Below are 11580 nucleotides of genomic sequence, written 5' to 3'. Positions count from 1 at the left end.
AGAAGCAACTAAGACATCAGCATCAACTTGCCTAATCCAAAACATGGATTCAAAGTCATCCTGGATATTCTCTATTCTCACAAAAGAAGGTCTCATCACTTCAACCATAAGAAATGAGCAATGGATCTCCTATGTCAGTAGCCTTTCTCTACACCAATGAATCTCATAAACATTTCTTGTTTGAGGTGACTCTTGTTTGAGGGACAGACAGCACTGTGCCTTGCAGTATTTAGGCTAAAAGGAATGGCAGAGGAATTTACTAGTCATTTTGCTGCTGTTCCTATTTACCTAGGACCATCACCTAGTGATTAGAACTCCTAAATACTCACTTTAGGCCTAGAGACTTGTGGGGGTGGGGTGGGAATGGAGGTTTGCTCTAAGCCCGGATAATGGAGAAAGAAAAATTAGAAGCCAGAAGAGTGGGCCACTGGGGGTTGGCTGTTGTCAGCTAGAGTTTGCTATAAATAGATAGTCCCAAGGGGAGGGTTCCATTTATTCTCACACCTCCTCCCTAGCTGACTAGTCTCATGGCATGATTTTATCTAGATGGATTACCACACATGTGCAACCTGGCTCCCTTCTGGCTCCCTTCCTTCCTATTTCCCTGTATTACAACACAAACTAACTTCCAGAAAAATCAGAGTGATGAAGGAGGATCTTCAGTTCTGCATACATTACAGGGATCACTACTAAATGCTTGGGTGATAAACACCACTGGAGAGCACAGAATGCTCCAGGAGAAAACGATCTTTAATGGAGATACTCTTAAAAGTATCTGCATGGGGGGTAATGCTAAATATCATGAAGTCTCGGTTACAGATCACAGACCTCAAATACATGAATATTAAAGAAGAAAACAGCAGTAAAGCATCCAAAAATGAGTGCAAGAAGCTACTGGAAAAATCACTTTTGTTGTCTCTTTTATCGGGCCAGTTCCAGGTAAAACCATGATAGATAAAACCTTTTCTTTAAGATTCATCATCATACCTTTTCACTCTTCTCAGGCTCCTTAATCATTCCATTTCTATCATGTTCTTCCAACAGTGAAAAGATCTGACAGTAATTATTTTAAGTGTATGTGTATGAAAGTGATGCTGGATATTTGCATTTTAATTGGGAAAAAAAGATTTAATGTAAGGAGTGACTCTTCAACAGTGGAATTTCAGGTAAAAATGAGAAAATGAAGACCAGGTGAAGTTTTGGTTTATAAAATCTTTAAAAAGTACCTACATGTGGTTTTCTTTATTCATGCAGTTCTCTTCTTCAAGGCTAATCCAACTCTAAGTCTCTTTCCTCTCTGAGAATGGATGCTGTTGACTGGGGGAAGTGGGGCTACTCATAAGGTATATATATCAAGCCTTTTAACTATTTACCCTGGAAAACTTTGGTTACTACCCACACTCTTCCACATGCAATCTCCATAGCTTCTGCAATGACCTCAGCCATATGGAGATGCCATTTAGATGCCATTCTCATTGAACATGCTATGGGACACAACACATTTGAGATGCTGTCACTTTCCAGATGCAGCATGAGCTCATGCCTCTGCTGTTGCGTATGCATGTGGGTGTGTGTGCAAGACACATGCTTGCAACATGAAATTTCAAGTTAAAAAATAAACAGAGGAGCATAACTGAGTTGCTGTAGGACAGAAGCCACCATAAAATATAACACACATGATTAATCTAAACAAACCTCCATGGTTTTCATACCATACCACTTGGTTACGAGTTCCATCTTGTTCAAGTTTGATTCTGTGATCATATTGTTGTGTCATCAGAATAATAAAAGACATAAATCTTCATTTCATGGAATTGATCACAAACCTAAGCAAAGAGGAGGTCACTTTACCTGCTGTATTGTCTAAACAAATCCATCAAGGGATCTTGAGTTGTTTAATCATAGTGCTGTCATTTGGTTTGGGTAAGCATGTTTTCCCTTCATTAGATTTAATATATAATCTCATTATAGAAATCTGACACTCTGCACTGACTCTCAACTCATAAATCAGCCTCTACTTCTATTCCTAAGGCCCAAGCAGGAAAAAAGTAGCAACCAAGTGTGATAATAAAATGCACAGTATAACATTATTCCTTGCCATTCCACGCCTTATCCTCATTGTTGATTTATCTAGTACTATTGCCACAAGGAATATCATGCTGACTTCCAGTTTTATATGTAATCAGACATTTAAAAATTTGTCACTCATGAATAATTCCAAAATACCACCTAACTTTTCCCCATCTAATCATATCAGCTATTTTTCCATGTATAACATCATCCAACATCTGGGTGCTCATGGGCTATCAATATATCCATTCATGGAGTACCTAAAACATGTCTTGTATTTTGTCCAGTGTTAAACAGAATATGAAGGAGTAGCAGACATAGTCTCTGGCTTTAAAATGGTGCAATACATTGTGTGGGAGGGAGGAGACTATAATTTTAATCCAAATAAAGAGCTTCTCTAAACATTGTTATGTACATATTGGCATATCTATAATAAATAGACATAAAAATAACCTGTTTGCTGACATAACCTTTTTCTACTTAACGTTTTTAATTTAAAACTTTCCTTTTATAGACAAAGAGGGGATTTCTCTTTTATAACATTTTGACCCTTCAAGGATTGTTGATCTATTGAAGCCATATAATAAATGCTTTAAATCCAAAGAGAAGTGAAACTAACCAAAGAAGATATGAGTTCTATTACAAATAAGAAATATATTAAAATGCACTTGTTAGTTCTCATGTAATAAGAGCTCACATGTGATGCCTTCTAGCATAACATGGATACAGTCATGCTTTTGGTGGAAGGGAGTTATAGAGCAATTTCTTTAAAACCTTTCCCTCTGGCTGCCTAACTTTGTTAAGCTTCATTTAAATTTTCATTTTACTTAAGAAGTTATATTTGTGTGCCTGGTTGATCCAATAATTCCTTAAAGATTAAAAACTTCCTCCTCTAGATTTCAAATTTGTAGATGATCTGTGGATATTCAGTCACAATACCATGTCAGGCAAAGTCCTGGCAATGCTCAAGAGTTAAAACTAGAACTTAGCCCCTCAAACTTTTTGGCCACAGGGATGCTGAATCTTCATTTTACCCTCTGTGAAAATGGAGATTAGTGTAAATACACATTGTCCCTAAGAATCTGATCTGGCCCATGGGTAAAAAACAAATAAGCAAAAACAATAACAAGAAGAATTGACCAGCAATTTCAAATTTTCAGCCAGATCCTGGTGTAGATGAAAATGGTCCATAAAGAGTAAATGGTTTTGTTATTTTAAAAAAATCTATACATATATAAATATTCATGAAAAAGTGATGGATATGGTTCCAGAAAACTGTGTCAGAAAATTAATAATACTTATTTTGCAAGGGATCTGTGTACATATGTGTATATTATTTGAAAAACTGCTGGAAAGCCAAGCAAGGCAGTGTGTCTGTAGTCCCAGCTACTAGGGAGGCAGGAAGATTGGTTAAACCCAGTAGTTTGAGACTTATATACTGAATTACATAGCGAGATTCTATCTAAAGTACAAAAATGAAACAAACAAACAAATACAGAAACAAAAAAATTGCTGGAAGATAGAAAGAATGAGAATATATGTGTGCACTTAATGCTTTAAAAAAGACTGAAAAACTATAGCATCAAATTCCACTCTGAAATGTGCTACCAAAGCTTCTCTGGGTGTGCTCTACAATATTTATGTTTCTGAGACTGCAAAAATAAGGAGAGAGAGAATGAGTCCTGATTAGGATCACACCCTACAGTGAGAGGTGCAGCCCCAACAAAAGGATTAAGTTTGGCACTATGGAGGTTTAAAGGAAATGGCTGACCCTGTAGTCTGATCAGAGGACAGGGAGGAAGAGAACAAAGGAAAAAGAGGAAAGATAGGAAGTGGTGCACATTCAGAGGGAAAACTTGGGAAATGTTCAACTCTTAATGCTTTTCCCTAGAATAATGGGGGATATCATGTTTAATCCAAAATAGTAAATTTTTGCTTTGTATGCTGGATCACTCTTTTTATAAAGTGTCAACTTCTCAGTAAAACTTGATGTACTTAAAGCACTGTCTGTTTGTATTCGGTAGGAATAAAGTTGAAGGCAATAGAATGAAGAGGTCCTGCTACCTATGCGCTTCCCCCCCCCACCCCGCCCGCCACTGAGATTCTGTGCAAGGCAGCAGTTTCAATAGGTCAGGAGCAAAGCAAACAAACCATAGTCTGTGCTGGAGAAGGGAATGGAGAGAAGCACATGGCACCGCCAATTAGCTGAGAGGCAGATGGCTCAGGCATGGATGTGAGCCAGATTCCGCGTTCTCAAAGAAAGAAAGAGAAGGTAACTCTGGAGCAGGATGAATGATGCTTGAATCACATAAGCAAAACTGAAAACTAGCATGTTCTTTTTGGTGAACACAGAATGGTTTAATATCAGTAGAACCTAAGCTGAGAATTACCTGATGCAAACTCACACAGTGTTTTATATAAATTTATGACCAACGTTTGGCCTAGGTTTATACTATTCCACTTTAGAATATAAAATTACATCTAATAAAATTGGTGAATTCTAGACAAAAGTATGCACATTAAACAATTTTATTATTATTTGACTGTCGGTATAATTCCTCTCTTCCATGTACCATACTGTCTAAAAGGACTGCCCTCCTAATAATTTATTTGTGTCTGACTATTTTACCTTCCTTCTCAACATTTTTAAACACTTACTATCTATACCATAAATCTGAGATTTATTATCTTCTCTCTTCTGTTATTAAATACTCTTACATAAATTCTGTCCTCTCAACTGCAATGAAAATTCTTTAAAGGAATGACATCTGTCTCTGGGGAACTCTAATGGTTACCTAGGTTTATCAGAAAACATTCACTATTAAAATGATTACCATATTGCTTTTCCTTATGCATAAATGCAGCAATGCTCAATGTCACTCTCATAGAGCAATGAAAATACAAAATGCATTAGTTATAAAGCCTCTTATCTCTATGTATGACTCCTTAGATACCAATTAAAAGAAATGGGTATTTGCCCAATGTCACTGTTATGATTTGGGTATAAGATATCCCCTAAAAGCTTTTGTTAATACAGGAATATTCATAGGTATATTATGAGAGCTATAACCTCTTAAGTCCATCCTAATTTAAATGTAGGCAGTTGGGGCATGACTGGAGAAGGTGGATCACTGGGACTGTACCCTGGAATGGTTGATCTTTCAGTGTTCAATGGCTTCTTTTCCCTCCCTCCCTCCTTCCCTCCCCCTTCTCTATCTCTATCTCTCTCCCCCTCCCCCCCAACACACCCCTTCTCCTTCCTTGCCAATGTCTCGGCTTGGCACAGAATCACGAGCCACCACACACCTTGTAGATTCAAACAGCAATTCTTTATTCCCGAACTCACACCGGCCTCCACACAGGTTCGGGGGCAATCTCAAATCTGCCCGCACAATTCACCTACTCCACGAGGCTTTTTTCCAAATCCCATTTGAATCTCACGAGAACTCAACAGGAACAAGCAGCAGGAACACCCTAATCCCAGCAGCAATAATCTTCAACCTCCAATTTCCCTAAAACCCCTATTGTCTTAAACCGGGAACACTTTAAAACCAAATTATCTTAAACCCGGATACTTCCTAAAACCTGGATCCACCCTGGTCATTGAGCAGGGTCACCTTTCTCAAACACACATGCAAGGTCACAGCAAATTTCCAAGGCAAGTCCATTTAACATGGGGTACGCTGGCAAGGAAATATCGATGCGTTATTCCTACTTGGCAATGGCCCTCAGCACTTCCTGACACTCTTTAAACTGAGCAGTTCACCTCTATTGGGCCCTTACCCCAGGATGTACCACCCCATCTTGGGTCCAGAACAATAGAGTTAATTGTCTATGGACAGAGATCTCTAAAAACATAAACCCAAAATAAAAATTTTCTTCTCGAAGTGTTTGTTGTCAGGTGTTCCAGTCACAGTGATAAAAAGCTAACTACAATAGAAGTTGGTACCAGGAGTAGCGGGGTGACTAACCCTTGTAGTTGGCTGGCAGGAGGAATTTGGAAAAGTTTAATATGCAAGCTGGAAAAGCTTTAGAATGTTGCAAGCCGAGCTTACTGGGTGAATCTGGCAGGAGCTCAGAAGACCAGAAAGTGGACAGAATGCGGATGGTGCTCATGAGGTTTCAGAGGGAAGTAAGACTCTATTGGGAATTGGACTAGAGGCCACTCACATTCTTGCAATGAACCTGGCTACATTTTCCCCTCATTCTGAGACTTCATGTGAATTTAAAAGTGATGGACTAATTAATCTTGTGGAGGAAAATAATTTAAGTCAGGAGAGCATTAAGGAAGTGACTTAGATACTCCTGGAAGCTTTTAGCCAGATTTACTATGGGAATTGGGAGGAGAAAACAGAGCTAAAGGATCTTAAAAACTTGCAGTTTGTCCAGAAAAGTATATGTAAACCTGGGGCCAAGGAAGAGGTGCTTGTTGAAGAAATTACAGCCTTATAGATATTAAACACTTTGCATGGAGACAATAGTAAAGATTCCTGGATAGCATCTCAGGAATTTGTAAGACTACACCAACTACAGGCTCAAGGGTATAGAGAAGAGAAAATTCCTTTGGAAAGAGATCATGGGGGTGTCCTAGTCACACCAGGGGGCCTAGGAAGTTGTTTCATCGTGCTGAACCATAAAGGCATTCAGAGGCCACTGCAGCCGAGATTCCAGCAGGCCAGGTATTGGGTGAGCTAGCAACAGACATTGGCACCATCTACATAGTGTTCAGCAAGAATGCAGGATGCTGCAGTTATGGTGTCATGGAGACTTCCACTGTAATTTCAAAGAAAGGTCTGGGAGACTAGCCAAAGCTATGGGTTGAAGTCCCTGCAGGCTGCTCTTGAGAGGACACTGCATGGAGCTGTGAAGGTGAAGATAAAGCTAGAGTGGAGGCTTTGAGAAATTAAGAGATGCCAGTAACATGGACTTTCTGCTGAGAATGCTGGCTGTAGAGAAAGCCAGACCAAGAGAGAGGTCCCAGTGGTGGAACTATACAAGCCCTTTGGAGGTCACATTATGATGCCGTGTCGCATAGATGCTGAATGTGGCATAATAGGTGGAGTTTGGGAACCTGCTTGCCCAGCGGGGTTTCAGTCTTGCTTTGGCCCCATCCCTACTTTCTATGCCCCATTTCTCCCTTTCGGAATAGAAATGTTTACTCTGTGTCACTCTCTACTGGATATACATTATTTGCTTTTGATATTTTACAGGGGCTCACAGCTAAGATTTTTCCTTGGGTCTCAGAGAAGACTAAAGTTGGATTTTTGGGTAATGCTGAAATGGTTACGACTATGAAACTTAGATTGATGAATTGAAATCATTTTGCATTTTGATACAGACATGAGTTTTGGGGGACCCGGGGTAGAATATTATGGTTTGTATATAAGGTGTCCCCCAAAAGCTCATGTTAATGTAGGCAGATTCAGAAGTAAATGATTAGATTATGAGAGTTGCAACCTAATTAGTCCAGTCTAGTTTGAATGCAGTGACTATGTGGTTACTGTAGGCAGGCAGGGCATGGGCAAAGGAGATGGGTCACTGGGGATGTTCCCTGGAAGGGTTGCTTTTCCTGCAGCCCCTTCCTCTTCCTCTTCCTCTCTCTCCTTCTCTCTTCACTTCCTGATATCACCATGAGCTGAGCAACTTTCCTCCACCGGGTCCTTACCCCAAGATGTGCTGCCTTATCCTGGGCACAGAGCAATGGAGTTGGCTATCTATGACTGATACTTCTGAAACCGTGAACCTCAAATAAAATTTTCCTCTTCTGAGTTCTTCTTGTCAGTATTTTGTTCACAGTGATGAAAAGCTAACTAAAACATCCACCAATTGAGAAGCCAATGGATATGAATACTTATATAACTAGGAGAATTTTGGCACAATAAGAGAAGATGACAATAGTTTGGGCAAACATCCATGTGATGATTGACTAAGACTAGAAGACTGAAAAACAATGATAGAGAGAATGATGGCTTGAACATTTTTAGAATTAATGTGAAACAATTTGTAATGCTATAAACACTAAAATAAAATCCTCTCTGATGCAGGTTGGAAAAAAAGTTTTGTATTATGATTATTACTTTTTATTAGGAAAATGAAAGCTTGACTTCCTGGAATGAGAAACTTCTGTGTTCTTAGAGGGAAAGACTAATATTAGTTCAGTCCACATTTCTTAAGGAAAAAATGGGCACTATTTTCTCAACCTAAAACATAAGGAAAAAAATAACATCTACATGGGATTTATAGTTTACAAAACTGGGATATCATTTTTATGATTTTCATCACACTACAAACTTCATCTGTATCAAGTCCTGTGTCATGATAATTTTATGTTTATCATTATTATTAATACTAAATTGTTGTTAATGCTAATTTTATGTTTATCATTATTATTAACATCCTGTATTATTATAGGAGATTTCTGTAATTATCAGAAACTTCAGACAGGATTACATAGCAAAGCAATCCAAAAATGCATAGTTTCCAAATAAAAGCTGAACTGTCAGAAAATGAAAGCTTGAATAGTTGAATTTCATGAACAAGTATATTACACATGGTCACTCAATTTTGCTGAATATCCTACTACATCCAGTACCTTAATCTAACTTCTGCCTTCAAAAGTAGGTCTTGGGCATCATTTTTATTACCATCAAGTTACAGAGATGGAAGGAACTTATGATTCCTCTAGCTGAGTCCTCTTGGTTTTGATTTGAGAAAGCTAAGGTGAGAAGTGTTATGTTTGGATCTGGAATGTCCCTCAAAGGCTCATATGTTGAAAACTTGGTCCATAGCTCATGGCAAGTACTGGGAGATGACAGACACTCTAGGAGTTGGGGCCTAGTTGGAGGAAGTAGGTCACAGGATCATGACTCTGTCCCTGTCCTCTGGCCCTCTCCCTTCTCCCCTGTCCCTATGAGTTAAGTTTTCCCACCACACACTCCCCGCCATGATGTTCCGCCTCACCAGATATGCACAGAAATGATTTTGGAAATAAAAGCAGATTAGGTGTACAGAAAAATCTTTTTACATTTGTACTAAAACTAAAAACCCCAGATAAACATATAAAACTTTTAATGTGGCTAGGCTGGTGATAAATTAAAACTAATAATTAGAGGCCTGTCATCTCAAGGAGTTATCTGGATCAGTGAGCAGGAATTTTCCACTGGGATGCTGTCCAATCCTTAGAGCAGTGTGTCATGGACACAGAACAGGGAACAAGCAGAGGGGGAGATCATACAAGAGACCCTTGCACCAAGCAGGTACCAACAAAGGATAATAACTCACAGAAGATGGGCTAAAAAATGATCTTTGGAAAGCCTACTTTTTCTTGGAGTTGATATAAAGTAGAGCAGAGAAAATAAAAGTCTCTCAAAAGTACCTCACCTGAAGTTCATCCTCTAAAAAAGTAAGGTTAGAATTCATATAGAGAGCGAGCGGCGCCGGCGTCATGTGACTGCCCAGAGTTGGTGCCAGGAGCCAGAGGGGAGCCAGGAGCGGAGCCGCGCGGAGCCGGGGCCCGAGCCGGAGCGCAACGCGAGCGCCCGCCTAGCCGAGCCGAACCGCGCCGCACGCGCGCCGGTCCCGGTCCCTGTCCCCTGCGGCCGCAGCCGCCAACGCCGCCCGGACTGGACCGCTGACATTACTGCACTCGCGGGGCTCGCGGCAGCCGGGATCTGGGCCTTTATTTCTCACCGGCAGCGTTCAGCACCGCGCCTCGCAAAGCCAAACACCAGAGCACCCTAGAAGGTTTAACTAAAAGAATGCTCATGTTTGACCCAGTGCCTGTCAAGCAAGAGGCGATGGACCCTGTCTCGGTGTCCTACCCATCTAATGACATGGAGCCCATGAAGCCCAACAAGTATGGGGTCATTTACTCCACGCCGTTACCCGATAAGTTCTTTCAGACCCCAGAGGGCCTGTCACACGGAATACAGATGGAGCCAGTGGACCTCACGGTGAACAAGCGGGGTTCGCCACCCTCGGCTGGGAATTCTCCTTCTTCGCTCAAGTTCCCGTCCTCTCACAGGAGGGCGTCCCCTGGGCTGAGCATGGCTTCTTCTAGCCCCCCCATCAAAAAGTACTCACCCCCTTCCCCGGGCGTGCAGCCCTTCAGTGTGCCGCTGTCCGTGCCGCCAGTGATGGCAGCTGCCCTCTCTCGGCACGGAATCCGGAGCCGGGCATTCTGCCCGTCATCCAACCAGTCGTGGTGCAGCCCGTCCCCTTCATGTACACCAGCCACCTCCAGCAGCCGCTCATGGTCTCCTTGTCGGAAGAGATGGAAAATTCAAACAGTAGCATGCAAGTACCTGTAATTGAATCATATGAGAAGCCCATATTATAGAAAAAAATTAAAATTGAACCTGGGATTGAACCACAGAGAACAGATTATTATCCCGAAGAAATGTCACCACCCCCTTTAATGAACTCGGTGTCCCCCCCTCAAGCATTGTTGCAAGAGAATCACCCCTCAGTCATAGTGCAGCCTGGGACGAGACCTTTACCTATGGAATCTCCAGATACCCAAAGGAAGCGGAGGATACACAGATGCGATTATGATGGATGCAACAAAGTGTACACTAAAAGCTCCCACTTGAAAGCACACAGACGAACACATACAGGAGAAAAACCCTACAAATGTACATGGGAAGGATGCACATGGAAGTTTGCTCGGTCTGATGAACTAACAAGACATTTCCGCAAACATACTGGAATCAAACCTTTCCAGTGCCCAGACTGTGACCGACCGCAGCTTCTCCCGTTCTGACCACCTTGCCCTACATAGGAAAAGCCACATGTTAGTCTGAAAGCCTCCGTCTCCGCCTCATTGTGACTCCCCACTCTCCTGGCTCTCTCTCTGTCCTCCCTCCCATTATCTAACTCATTTTTTACATGTACATTTTAATTTTGATTCAGCTGGTCTGAATCTCTGAATTTATATCATTCAAAACTTCCATATGGTCAGTAGTCGATACTCTCTAATCCTCCCTCTCCTTACCACGGGTCAGACCTAAAGAATGTGAACACTTTTTTTTTTTCCGGGGATGCTAAGCAAACCCTTCTTACGTTTAATGTAATGAGAATAAGGGAACATGTAAACTAACATACCAATTGTCGGTTTCTCCATGTATTCCTCAAAGAATGTCAAAGTAAATGTGTTAGAAATAAAAAAAAAAAGAATTCATATAATAGGTAAAATTCCAGGGAAAAATTTAAAGCATCAAATGAGTAGTGCCCCTAAGTACCTAGCAGAAACAATTTACAAAGGAGTTTCTCCAGCAAAATTGATTCTAAGCTTAGGTTGTAAAGATTTTTGCAAATGAATTTCAATAAACATGAAGCTCAATATTAAAATAAATTTATTGGGGCTAGGGTTGTGGCTCAGTGGTAAGAGTGCTTGCCTACCATGTGGAGTCACTGGGTTCGATTCTCAGCACCACATATAAACAAATGAAATTAAAGTCCATCAAAAAAAATATATATATATATATATAAATTTACCAAATATTTAAAGAA

The 11580-nt window shown here is 40.7% G+C and overlaps 1 pseudogene across 1 annotated transcript; it reads left to right on the top strand.

Moving 5' to 3' along the window:
* Positions 1-9704: 9704 nt before the first annotated feature.
* LOC308640304 (Krueppel-like factor 3) lies at positions 9705-11171 on the top strand (annotated as a pseudogene). The gene has a single exon. The product of its transcript is annotated as a Krueppel-like factor 3 (transcript).
* Positions 11172-11580: the final 409 nt, after the last annotated feature.

This window comes from Spermophilus citellus (genome assembly GCF_964194105.1).
Source record: "Spermophilus citellus genome assembly, contig: SCAFFOLD_385, whole genome shotgun sequence".
In the NCBI taxonomy this organism is placed as follows: Eukaryota; Metazoa; Chordata; class Mammalia; order Rodentia; family Sciuridae; genus Spermophilus; species Spermophilus citellus.
The sequence above is the reverse complement of the archived record's forward strand: the minus strand, read 5'-3'. Positions and strand labels throughout refer to the sequence as shown.